A 12,317-nucleotide genomic window follows, 5' to 3' on the forward strand; every position below is an offset into this window, starting at 1 on the left:
TTGGCCTTATTTGGGCAATCTGATATCAAGCACGGTTTCTACCAAATCACAGTTCATGTATCGTCCAGTTTTCAGACTGTTTCAGATTTTCCAATGTGTGTGTATGGGACAGAATGTTGAGAGTTAGAGGGGAGGACACAGGGGAGAGCTGCCGTATGACTCTCTGAAATCTTTCCAAACAAATTGCTCTCTCCCATACAGTTTTCACTCTTCATACATCATGGTTGGTCAAAATGTAGGAAATGTTGTGCCGGTCGCAGACATGTAACTATGGAATCCACCGGACTTAAACTTTTGGCTCTGTTCATACCAACTGCCGATAGAAACAATGAAAATAGATAGGCCACAGTGAGCTCCTTCCATTGTTCAACATGTTGATCTGCATCCCAAATAGACAATGAAACATTAATTAAATCACTGGTAGTTTATATTCCCCAACATCATAATTCACAGAAGAACTCAGTAGAATCACATTTCTAAGATTTTACAAACTTAAGAATTTCATTAAAACAGAAGCTTCCCCAACAACTTCACCATCTTTGAATTTGACCTCAAACGGCTGCAGAGGACCAAAAGATACTAAACTGTCACTTTACATTCAAGAAACATTCTGAAAAATGCATAAAACGTAACATGTTGAAATAATAAGTCTCACTTTACTTTCAAAATTTCTATAAAGAAATATTAAAAAGGCATGTACAGGTTCACTACAATTATCACCTTTTATACATTTGAGAACAAAGTGAATCTGCACCAGCTGTAAAAGAGGAACCATGTCAGCTGAAAACTACAAAGACCACTTCATACAAGAACAGTTACACTAAGAAAGGAGAGAGACACAACATGTGTTATGTGTAAAGTTGTCAGTAGGGGGAATAACCCAGGGCTGTGAATGAGCCCTGTCACTGTGATCAGGTTCCTCACACTGATTCTGTTTGTTGCTGTTTTGCAGAATGCAGAGCTCAAAAAGACAACGTGCTGCAACCTGGTACAAACAGGATGGAAACAACAGCCCCAAATTACAAAAAAGGGTCTGTGCACCGGTCGCATGGTTCAATAGGGTTCTAGCCTACTTCGTGTCTTGATTAATTCATGTGTGTTTGGGGCGTAACATGCAATTTACCATTCAGTGTTATCTCCCATTCCCTTTAAAAGCCAGGTGCGTTTGTCTGCTCATGCATGAGGTAAAAGTGTGTGAGAAGGTCACATCATAATATTATTTCACATTGTAATATTTTAATTTTTAATCTTCTGCATGCGTGAGTGTGCTGCTGGGCGTCCCTGTGTGTGTAACAAGCATAGTGTGCTCATAGTGCGCTGAGCCTAGGAGCATTTTACTAATGCGATGTTAAAAGAACAATGAAATGCTGCATTATTGACTTTAGACCAGGTTTTTGTTGGTCAATGGCATGATCACTTTCCGCTGCCTCAAGATAGCAATACACCCAGAGTGCACCTGAACACACCTCCCTGTAAGACCAAAACGCCCAGAATGCACCTGAACACACCTCCCTGTAAGAGCAGCACACCCAGAATGCACCTGAACACACCTCCCTGTAAGACCAGCATGCCCATGGGCGCACAGATGGGCGCAGGTGCATTTACTATTTACAAGATGTGGGCGCTGGACAGTCTTAAACTAGCAAAGACAGTTGCATTGGGCTACTTGCTGCACTTCGCTGGGTGCTAGATAGGGCTGCAAAACTCTGTACAAAAACCTTTGGAGAAAAGACAACATTATACTCCAAAATATCCACTAGGGGTAGTCACACACCGTTAAACTTCAAGACAATGACAAATTGTTGAGAGATCTTCAACAGATGGTAAAGAGGAAGGACCAATGATGTGAAGGCCCAGATCCATCAGAGTATCAATGCTCTTCCTCTCTCTCCTCCCCTCTCACTGCAGACATGAAACACTGGCTGACTAACATCCTGATTCTGACTTTCTGGCTAGGTAACTATTTAAAATACTGATTGTTTTTCCTTTAATTAATCATCTTATGTATTAATCTCCTCCTCTGCATGTTCTCTTCTTCCCCAGAGTGTAAAGGAGAAGACAAAGTGATCCAGCCAACAGGAGATGTCATTACTACTGAAGGAGAGACAGTTACTCTTGGCTGTACATTTGAGACCAGTAACACATATCCCTATTTGTTCTGGTACAAACAAGAAGTCAATGATTTCCCAAAGTACATGCTGCAGCGTTACTCAAACACAAAAGAGAATGCTCCAGATTTCCAGAAAGAAAGATTTGATGCTACAATTAACAAGACATCAGTTCCTCTGAAGATCCAGAAGCTTCAGCTGTCTGACTCTGCTGTGTACTACTGTGCTCTGAGGCCCACAGTGACAGGAAACACCAAAACTCTGTACAAAAACCTTTGGAGCAATGTAAACACCATGCTCCACAATGCCCACCAGAGGGAGTCATACCTTAAATCATTTCACATTTCAATTTTCAGATCTCTCTTAGACTTTTCAGCAAAACTCTAAACACATTGTGCACTCTAATGCACATGTCATCCATACTGGTAAACACAAGTGGCAACAATCAAATACAAATAGAGAATACATGTCATTGATTGAACACAACCCCTATAGGGGTTGGAATTTGAAAAGTGACTGAATAAGCACATGAAATATTTAATTTTGCACTGCAACTGCTAGTTTTCTTTCACTTTATTCTGGTATTTTAATTTTTTCTTCTTTATAATGGATAGAAGAAACAATGTAAGAAAACAAGGACGAGTGCATATGCGAGGTGGGCGACGAGGAGGAAGAGGAGGAGGGCAAGAAAGAGGAAGAGGAGGACGAAGAGGATTTTTGTCCCTTTTAGTATTGCCTACATTGTAGGCTGTATACTGTACAATGAACAAATCGTAGGGACCTGAACATTGTGCTTTCCATTTGTTAACAGTACTGACTGCTCAATAGATTTTGACTGGTTGCAGTTTCATATCAACAAAGAACAAGAATTACATTATTACACAGACAAAGGGGTACAAGGAGGAGGAAGAACAAAAAAAATTGCAAAGAGCAAAGCAGAAGTAATTTCTGATACATTTTGAGCTACTATGATAGAACATGTTTTCGTTCATTTGTTTTGTTTTGTTTTGAGATTAAAAATGTACTTCTCCCTGAGAACTATATGTTTTGAACAATGTATTTTCTATTTTTTGGTGTATTGTTTACTGACTGCTTGATAGTGAATATCATTTTGACCACTTTGTTTATGATTTGAGAGCAGTGTTTGATTATGAACACATGTAAAACTGTTTTGAGGTGAAAGTTTAATTTTGCGAGAGGAGTCCGAGGTTTTGTAAATAGTGCTTGAAGATGAGGTTTTGTGTTTAATGTTTTCAGAAAATGGAGCAAGGTTTCAGAAATTGTGTTTTAGCAATTGAGAAAAACTGTAATATTAATGGACAACGCATCCGGTTTGGCGAAGTGCTGCAAATGCGGAAGTGCCTTAAACCTGCATTCTATCTGAATTCCTGCAGAGGGTGACACATGCGGTTGCAAAAGGAGTTTGGTTTCTAAGTCTATGAGAAAGTGACCCACTTCTCACTTGATTTATTACCTCAGTAAACATTGTCATAATGAGTTTATGGTCTGAATCGCTAATTTTAAGTCTTCTGCAATAGAGAATGATGTTAATTTTTTGAATTATGGTTTCGTTGATTTTAAAATCGGCGATTATTATTATTTTAAGGCGTGGCTATGATCTGATTGCCAGTCAAAAAATGTAACGTAACATAGAGTGTAAGGGCTCCTCCCTCACTCCTCCCTCTCGACTAAATTCGTATACCTCGGCAACCAGGATGGCTGCGCCCACAACGGCAAACTCGACGATGGATAGCAGATCTCCACAAACCAATGGGTGACGTCACACATGCAGGGTCCCTTAATATTATACAGTCTATGTGACAATCACACAAGAACTCAACCAACATCAGAAACATCCACCAAAGGTCTTCTTTCTCTTCACTGCTGTTTTATCTTTTTACCTTTCAGCAAAAGGTTATTCTCTGGCCCCGCCCACTGACGTTTAACATAACCAATGAGATTATGTCTGTCTCCAGAGCAGAAATGTTTGAGGAACTAAAAGCACAATCATCTTTTTTTTTTTATTATTATTTTTTTAGGCTTTTCCCTTTATTTTTGAAAGTGGATAGACATGAAAGGGGGAGAGAGATGGGGGATGACACACAGCAAAGGGCAGCAGGTTGGATTTGAACCCTGTGCCACTGCAGGACTCAGCCAACATGGGGCGAACATTCTTACTGGGTGAGCTAGAGGCCGCCCCAAAAGCACAATCATCTTGACTTTGAGAAGGGCTGCACATCAGAGAGGTGGTTTAGTTTTTCATTCTACTGCAGTGGAAGAACATTGCTCATCTGCTGTCTGTTTGGCTTTAACCACTCCAAAGACATGTTGCTTTACCTGTTTTTACTTTTCTCTCCCTTTATAGGTGAGTGTTCGAACAGAGATCAAAGTCTCATGTAACCTGCTGTATTAACCAGATATTTCATAACTAGAGGTTTATCTGTGTAAGTTAATGATAACTGATGTGAATAATACTCATTTTGCAGCCCTGGGTTCCATGAACAGCATAAAGCCAGAAAGTACTGAAGAACATGTTGCAGAGGGCAGAAACATCAACCTGACCTGTACATATGAGGGTGTTATCAACAATATCCAGTGGTACCGACAATACCAGAGATCCAGACCAGAGTTCCTGCTCTACATCACAGAGGAAGGATCAATTCATCCAACTGGTTCTGATTTCACAGCTCACATTGACAAGAAAAAGAAACGTGTTGTTCTGGAGATCATCTCAGCTAAAGTGACAGACTCTGCTGTGTACTACTGTGCTCTGCAGTCGACAGTGACAGGAAACACCAAAACTCTGTACAAAAACCTTCAACTCTGGTTAGCATCACAGAATCAGATCATAGTTTAGTTCTCATCTTTATAAAAGAAGTTTGTGTTTTTCTCTTAAGGCTGATTATTGTGGTGTACCACAGGGTTCAATCCTAGGTCCCCTTATGTCTTGGGATGATATTATTTCCATTTTCCTGACAATCGGTAATTCAATATTAAAGTGCTGTAATTGTGGCCACTGGTTTATATCATAAAAATTGTTTCTAAAAATGATTAAGCCTGGAATTGAGATTTAATTTTCCTCACAACATTCTGTGAATCAGGTCAAATTAAACTATACTAAGGCTATGTTTAGACGGAAAAAATCTAAAGAGAAAACGCAAAAGTGACGTTGCGTTCTCACTTTTTATTTTGCGTTTAGACGAGCGTTTTGGGGGGAAAAGCTGCGTGCATATGGTGACCCAAATGTGTGTGAAATTTGATGTAGTATGCACACCAGGCAGCTAGGTGGTAGTGTGAAGCACTGCCACAAAACACCAACAAGTCTGCGTGCCTGCAGAGAACCTTCCTTCTACTTCTCTCCCTAGTAGCGCAAAAACAAAACATGGCAAAGCAAACAACAAAACCTGGCAATTTTGTCTGGACAGACGAGGAGGTGGAGTTACTGCTCCAAAAAACCTTAGATTACAAAGCCACAAAGGCAGATCAGGGCGTGGAGTGGGAGTCCTTCCAGTCAAAATATATAGACATATGAACCAAATTTCTTCAGCAGTATCCTGTACATGGAGGGACGTCATACCACTACCATACAAACACCAAGTATAGGCAGGCTGTGGATCCCTAACGGCGGAGGGGCCATGGGCGAGTAATCAATCTATATTTTGATTCATGTAACGAAATATGGGGTGGGTCGCCAGCCACCACAACAATAGAGGCTGGTGTTGAAACATCATCAGCAGACTTTTGCGTTTTTACACTGTAGACGGGAATGCGACGGTGGAGCGTTTTTAAGATTAAAGTTAAAGTCCATTAAGTCCTGGCTGTCTGTCTTTGTTAGTGCACAGTTTAGAAAAAAATACATGGAGGTATTACCTATAAAGCTTTACGGGGACGACCTTCTATATTTAGCTAATCCTACTCTCTCCATACCCCTATTTTGGCTATCATGGGACAATTTGGAAACCTATCAGGCTACAAACTCAATCTGGAAAAAAGGGAACTTTCCCCAATGAATTCCCCAGCTCTTAATATTCCATCTACCTTATTCCCTTTCAATAAGGTTAAGGTCCTAACCTTTCAAAGTTAACAGAGAGAAGTGAAAATACAGAGCTGAGGAGACGGAGAGAATCAGGGAGGAGCTGAGCTGTTACTGAACTATAGAAGAGAGAGGAACGTCTATATTCAACAGAGTTCAATACACAAAACCATCTTTACTTACTTTACTTCAACATGCTGTCGTTGGATCATTTTGTGATTTCTCTACTGTTTATTTCAATTATTACAGGTAAGTTACAATTTGCATTCTTCTAAGTTTGATTACATTACAATGTTTCATGAATGTAATTCATTTCTTGAGTTTTGTAACACAATAAAAAAGAGTTATCTCTTAATTTAGGAGTCAGCTGTGAATAACTCACTCCAGAAGAGAAAGAAGAGAACAGTTTAGAAGGCAGCTCTGTTACTCTGTCCTACAGATACTCCAAGACTATAACTGCTAATGATGATTTCTTCTGGTATCGACAATATCCAGGAAAACCACCAGAGTTCCTCCTGTACATTTCAGGGCTTGGTTCTACAAGACACGGAGAGTCTCTACAATCAGACACAAGGTACTCTACTAAACTGTCTGAAGAAAAGCATCGTTTGGATCTGCAGATCTCCTCTGCTGCAGTGACAGACTCTGCTCTGTACTACTGTGCTGTGAGGCCCACAGTGACAGCAAACCCACAGTCTCTGTACAAAAACACAAGCTGACACACTAACAAGCTGCTGGAAGACTTTTTTCTACACTGTTGTACTGAACTTTGTACCTCCACTAGAGGGCGACATTATCAAGTAGGAGGTGCACTACTTCTGCACTGTGTTCAACCATTCAGTCAATAATAAGTGCTGCTGTGAAGAGAACAATTCTCAGACTGAATGTTGAGCATCAGCTAGTTTCTCCTGTTGATTTAAACCTTGTTGTAGAGATGATACATTGGCTGTGGATTATTCTTGCTGCTCTTTTCTTTGGTAAGTTGCAAAGAGTGTTTTAATGCACAAAAAAGCAAAAACAGATCATTTCTGTTGGTATTTCGTACATTCTAAATAACATGTTATATGGTTTTCTCTGACATAAAACAGCAGTAAGAGAAAATCCAGATTATTAACTATTCAATCCTACTGTTCTGCTATAAATCATCTTCATTGATTCCACTTTATCTTTGCATGTTCTCTTCTTCCCCAGAGTGTAAAGGAGAAGACAGAGTGATCCAGCCAACAGGAGATGTCATTACTACTGAAGGAGAGACAGTTACTCTTGGTTGTACATTTGAGACAACTGATCCAAGTCCAACGTTGTTCTGGTACAAACAAGGAGAAAATGATTACCCAAAGATGATGCTGCAACGTTTCTCTGTGAAAACAGATAATTCTAAAGAGCAAGAGAGAATTGATGCAACAATCAAGGATAAGTCAGTTCCTCTGATGATCCAGAAGCTTCAGCTGTCTGACTCTGCTGTGTACTACTGTGCTCTGAGGCCCACAGTGACAGGAAACACCAAAACTCTGTACAAAAACCTTTGGAGCAAAGACAACATAATACTCCACAACATCCACCAGAGGGAGTCACACACTGTTGAACTTTAAGACAATCACACAACAGCTTATCATCCACCAAAGGTCTCCTTTCTCTTCACTGCTGTTTTATCTTTTCACCTTTTAGCAAAACGTTATTTTCTGGCCCCGCCCACTGATGTTTAACTCAACCAATGAGATTATTTCTGTCTCCAGGGCAGAAATGTTTGAGGAACTAAAAGCACAATAAGCTTGATGTTGAGAAGAAGGGCTGCACATCAGAGAAGCTGTTTAGTTTTTCATTCTACTGCAGTGGAAGAACATTGTTCATCTGCTGTCTGTTTGGCTTTAACAACTCCAAAGACATGTTGCTTTACCTGTTTTTACTTTTCTCTCCCTTTATAGGTGAGTGTTAGAACAGAGCTCAAAGTCTCATATAACCTGCTGTATTAACCAGATATTTCATAACTAGAGGTTTATCTGTGTAAGTTAATGATAACTGATTTGAATAATACTCATTTTTCAGCCCTGGGTTCCATGAACAGCATAAAGCCAGAAAGTACTGAAGAACATGTTGCAGAGGGCAGAAACATCAACCTGACCTGTACATATGAGGGTACTATCTACAGTATCCAGTGGTACCGACAATACCAGAGATCCAGACCAGAGTTCCTGCTCTACATCACAGAGGGAGGGTTGATTAATCCAACTGGTTCTGATTTCTCAGCTCACATTGACAAGTCAAAGAAACATGTTGGTCTGGAGATCATCTCAGCTCAAGTGTCTGACTCTGCTGTGTACTACTGTGCTCTGAGGCCCACAGTGACAGGAAACACCAAAACTCTGTACAAAAACCTTTGGTGCAAAGACAACACAATACTCCACAACATCCACCAGAGGGAGTCACACACTTTTAAATGCTGGATAGTATGTAATGATACAGTCTAGGGGTCTTTAACGCTTTTTAAGCCAAGGACCCCTTAACTAAAAGAGAGAGAGCAGGGACCTCCTACAACATATATTGTATAAAATTAAGTTGCATAATAAACTGGGCCTACAATAACGTGTAGGGCGGCCTATAGCCTTCATACCTTTTTTTGTATAGAATACTAAACTATTACCATAATAATTGTTGGCATGATTTCATTAATAATGTTTTAATGTAAAACATACATGTGGCACACTGAATCCTTAGGATTAACTGTATCTGTGGATGGCCTTAGTAACTACCTTACCTATAGGCCAGTAAGCAGTGGGGAGTGCTGATAATATGTTGGAGTCATGTTAAGACTTTCATTTTTGAAAACACTTTTAAAAATTAACAATATTTTGTGGCCTCCCTGCATTGACTCTGAGGACCCCCTAGAGTCCCAGACCCCCTGTTGAAGATCCCTGCTCTAGATTCTCTGTAGAGGTGACAATAATGGAAAATGAAGCACTAAAGATGAAAAGAAAAGTGTTTTATTCAACAATAACGATGATAATAATGTGTTGTGGGATATTGTGTTTATGAACAATACTTCATAACTGATTGTAACAGCAACTCCCCTGACATCCAACAGACCTCTATGTCAACTCCGGTAACCATCACAGAATCAGGTCATAGTTTTGTTCTTATCTTTAGAAAAAAAGTTTGTGTTTTTCTCTTAAGGCTGATTTATTATGGTGTACCACAGGGTTCAATCCTAGGTTCCCTCATTCACTGTTTATATGTCTTTGGATTATTTCCTTTTTCCTGATAATCTGTAGTTCAACATTAAATTAAAGTCCAGTATTTGTGGCTGCTGGTTTTTATCATGACATTTTTTTCTCAAAAATGATTAAGCCTGGAATTGAGATTTAATTTTCCTCCCAAGAATCTGTGAATCAAGTCAAATTAAACTTTATTAAGATATTTAGTGATGAAAATTATGTTGTTTCAACTTCTTTATCCTTCTTGTGTTTGTAAACCCTGAAAAGGTGATCCAAGCATTAAATCATCAGATCTTATTTTATGTAATTCTTGTTTTAGAAGGATCAACAACAAAATGGTACAAAATATTACCACCAGTCTGTTATGGCAGGAAGAAGCATAACAGAGAGGTGAAGATACAGATCTAAGAGGAGACGGAGAGACTCAGGGAGGAGTTAAGCTGTTACTGAACTATAGAAGAGAGAGGAACTTATATATTCAAAAGAGTTCAATACAAAAACTATCAACATTACCTTTATTCAACATGCTGTCACTGCAGCATTGTGTGTTTTCTATGATGTTTCTTTCCATTCTAACAGGTATGTTAGATTATGCAGCTTTAAAACTTTTGTTCTAATAACATCTGGATTTTAATCATGTATTATGTCTTTTATAACATGAAATAACAGAGTTATCTCTTCCTTTAGGTATCAGCTGTGAAGATCTCACTCCAGTAGAGAAAGAAGAGAACAGTTAAGAAGGCAGCTCTGTTACTCTATGTACAGATACTTGGAATTATTAGTCAGTAATTATTTATTCTGGTACTGACAATACCCAGGAAAACCACCAGAGTTCATCATATCCCACTCTGCATCGGAAGAAGTAGGAAATATTGTAATCCCTGGACTGGCGATTAATGTGGAGGGCAAACAAATCCATATGATCATCTCCTCAGCTAAGCTGTCTGACTCTGCTGTGTACTACTGTGCTCTGCAGCCCACAGGGACAGGAAACACCAAATCTCTGTAAAAAAACTTTGGAGCAAAGACAACACAATACTCCACAACATCCACCAGAGAGAGTCACACTTTTAAACTTTTTCATGATGTAGGTTTGTTTGTAAGAAGAGTAACAAGGAGAAGTGAAAATACAGAGCTACGAGAAGACGGAGAGACTCAGAGAGGAGCTGAGCTGTTACTGAACTATAGAAGAGAGAGGAACTTCTATATTCAACAGAGATCAATACACAAACCATCAACATTATCTTTATTCAACATGCTGTCACTGCAGCATTGTGTGCTTTCTGTGCTGTGTCTTTCCATTCTAAGAGGTATGTTAGATTATGCAGCATGAACAAGTTTGATACCAATTACATCTGAATTGGAATGATCATTCATTGAGTTTCATACAACATGAAATAACAGAGTTATCTCTTCCTTTAGGTATCAGCTGTGAAGAAGTAACTCCAGTCCAGAAAGAAGAGAACAGTTTAGAAGACAGCTCTGTTACTCTGTCCTACAGATACTCCAAACAAGCAGCTGGTAGTGATGAGTTTTACTGGTATCGACAATATCCAGGAAAACCACCAGAATTCATCATCTCTCATTTAGGAAATGGAAGAATATTGACAAGTCCAATCCCTGGAATGAAGATTGAAGTGGAGGACAAAATAATCCATATGAACATCTCCTCAGCTAAACTGTCTGACTCTGCTGTGTACTACTGTGCTGTGAGGCCCACAGTGACAGGAAACACCAAAACTCTGTACAAAAACCTTTGGAGCAAAGATAACACAATACTCCACAACATCCACCAGAGGGAGTCACACATTGTTAAACTTCAATATTTTTCATGATGTAGTCTAGAATCACTTCACCATAGACGTGTTTCCATTCTAACAGGTAAATAAAAAAATTAGGTATGTTAGATTATGCAGCATGAAAAAGTCCATGCAGAAGTTTAATCCCAATATCATCTGAATGTGAATCATTCATTAAGTCTGTTACAACATGAAATAACAGAGTTTTCTCTTCTTTTAGGTGTCATCTGTGAAGAACTCACTCCAGTAGAGAAAGAAGAGAACAGTTTAGAAGGCAGCTCTGTTACTCTATCCTACAGATACGCCAAACAAGTGGATAACAATGATTTTTCTTCTGGTTTCGACAATATCCAGGAAACCCACCAGAGTTCCTCATCTTTCACTTTGGAACGCAAAGTGAAACAAACTCTCGACTGTCTGTTTCAGTGAGTGAAGATAAAACCAAAATGGTTCTTCAGATCTCCTCTGCTGCAGTGACAGACTCTGCTCTGTACTACTGTGCTGTGAGGCCCACAGTGACAGCAAACCCACAGTCTCTATACAAAAACACAAGCTGACACACTGACAAGCTGCTGGAAGACTTTTTTCTACACTGTTGTAATAAAGGTTGTACCTCCACTAGAGGGCGACATTATCAAGTAGGAGGTGCACTACTTCTGCACTGTGTTCAACCATTCAGTCAATAATAAGTGCTGCTGTGAAGAGAACAATTCTCAGACTGAATGTTGAACATCAGCTAGTTTCTCCTGTTGATTTAAACCTTGTTGTAGAGATGGGACATTGGCTGTGGATTATTCTTGCTGCTCTTTTCTTTGGTAAGGTGCAAAGAGTGTTTTAATGCACAAATAATCAATAACAGATTATTTCTGTTGGTATCTAGTACATTCTAAATAACATGTTACATGGTTTTCTCTGACATAAAACAGCAGCAACGGGAAATCCAGATGATTTACTCTTTAAACCTACTCTTCTGCTTTAAATAAATCATCTTTATTGATTTATATCTATCTTTGCATGTTCTCTTCTTCCCCAGAGTGTAAAGGAGAAGACAGAGTGACCCAGCCAACAAGAGATGTCATTGCTACTGAAGGAGAGACAGTTACTCTTGGCTGTACGTATGAGACAACTGCTTCCTTTTCTTATTTGTTGTGGTACAAACAAGAAG

The 12,317-nt window shown here is 39.3% G+C and overlaps 1 protein-coding gene and 1 pseudogene across 4 annotated transcripts in view; both read left to right on the forward strand.

The window, feature by feature from the left end:
- The window catches only part of si:dkey-154p10.3 (zinc finger protein 135), a 307,986-nt gene that overhangs the window by 199,654 nt on the left and 96,015 nt on the right, over positions 1-12,317 (forward strand). The window lies entirely within an intron of this gene.
- Positions 6,318-7,020, forward strand: LOC118495825 (annotated as a pseudogene).

Source organism: Sander lucioperca, chromosome 9 (assembly GCF_008315115.2).
Source record: "Sander lucioperca isolate FBNREF2018 chromosome 9, SLUC_FBN_1.2, whole genome shotgun sequence".
Classification (NCBI taxonomy): Eukaryota; Metazoa; Chordata; class Actinopteri; order Perciformes; family Percidae; genus Sander; species Sander lucioperca.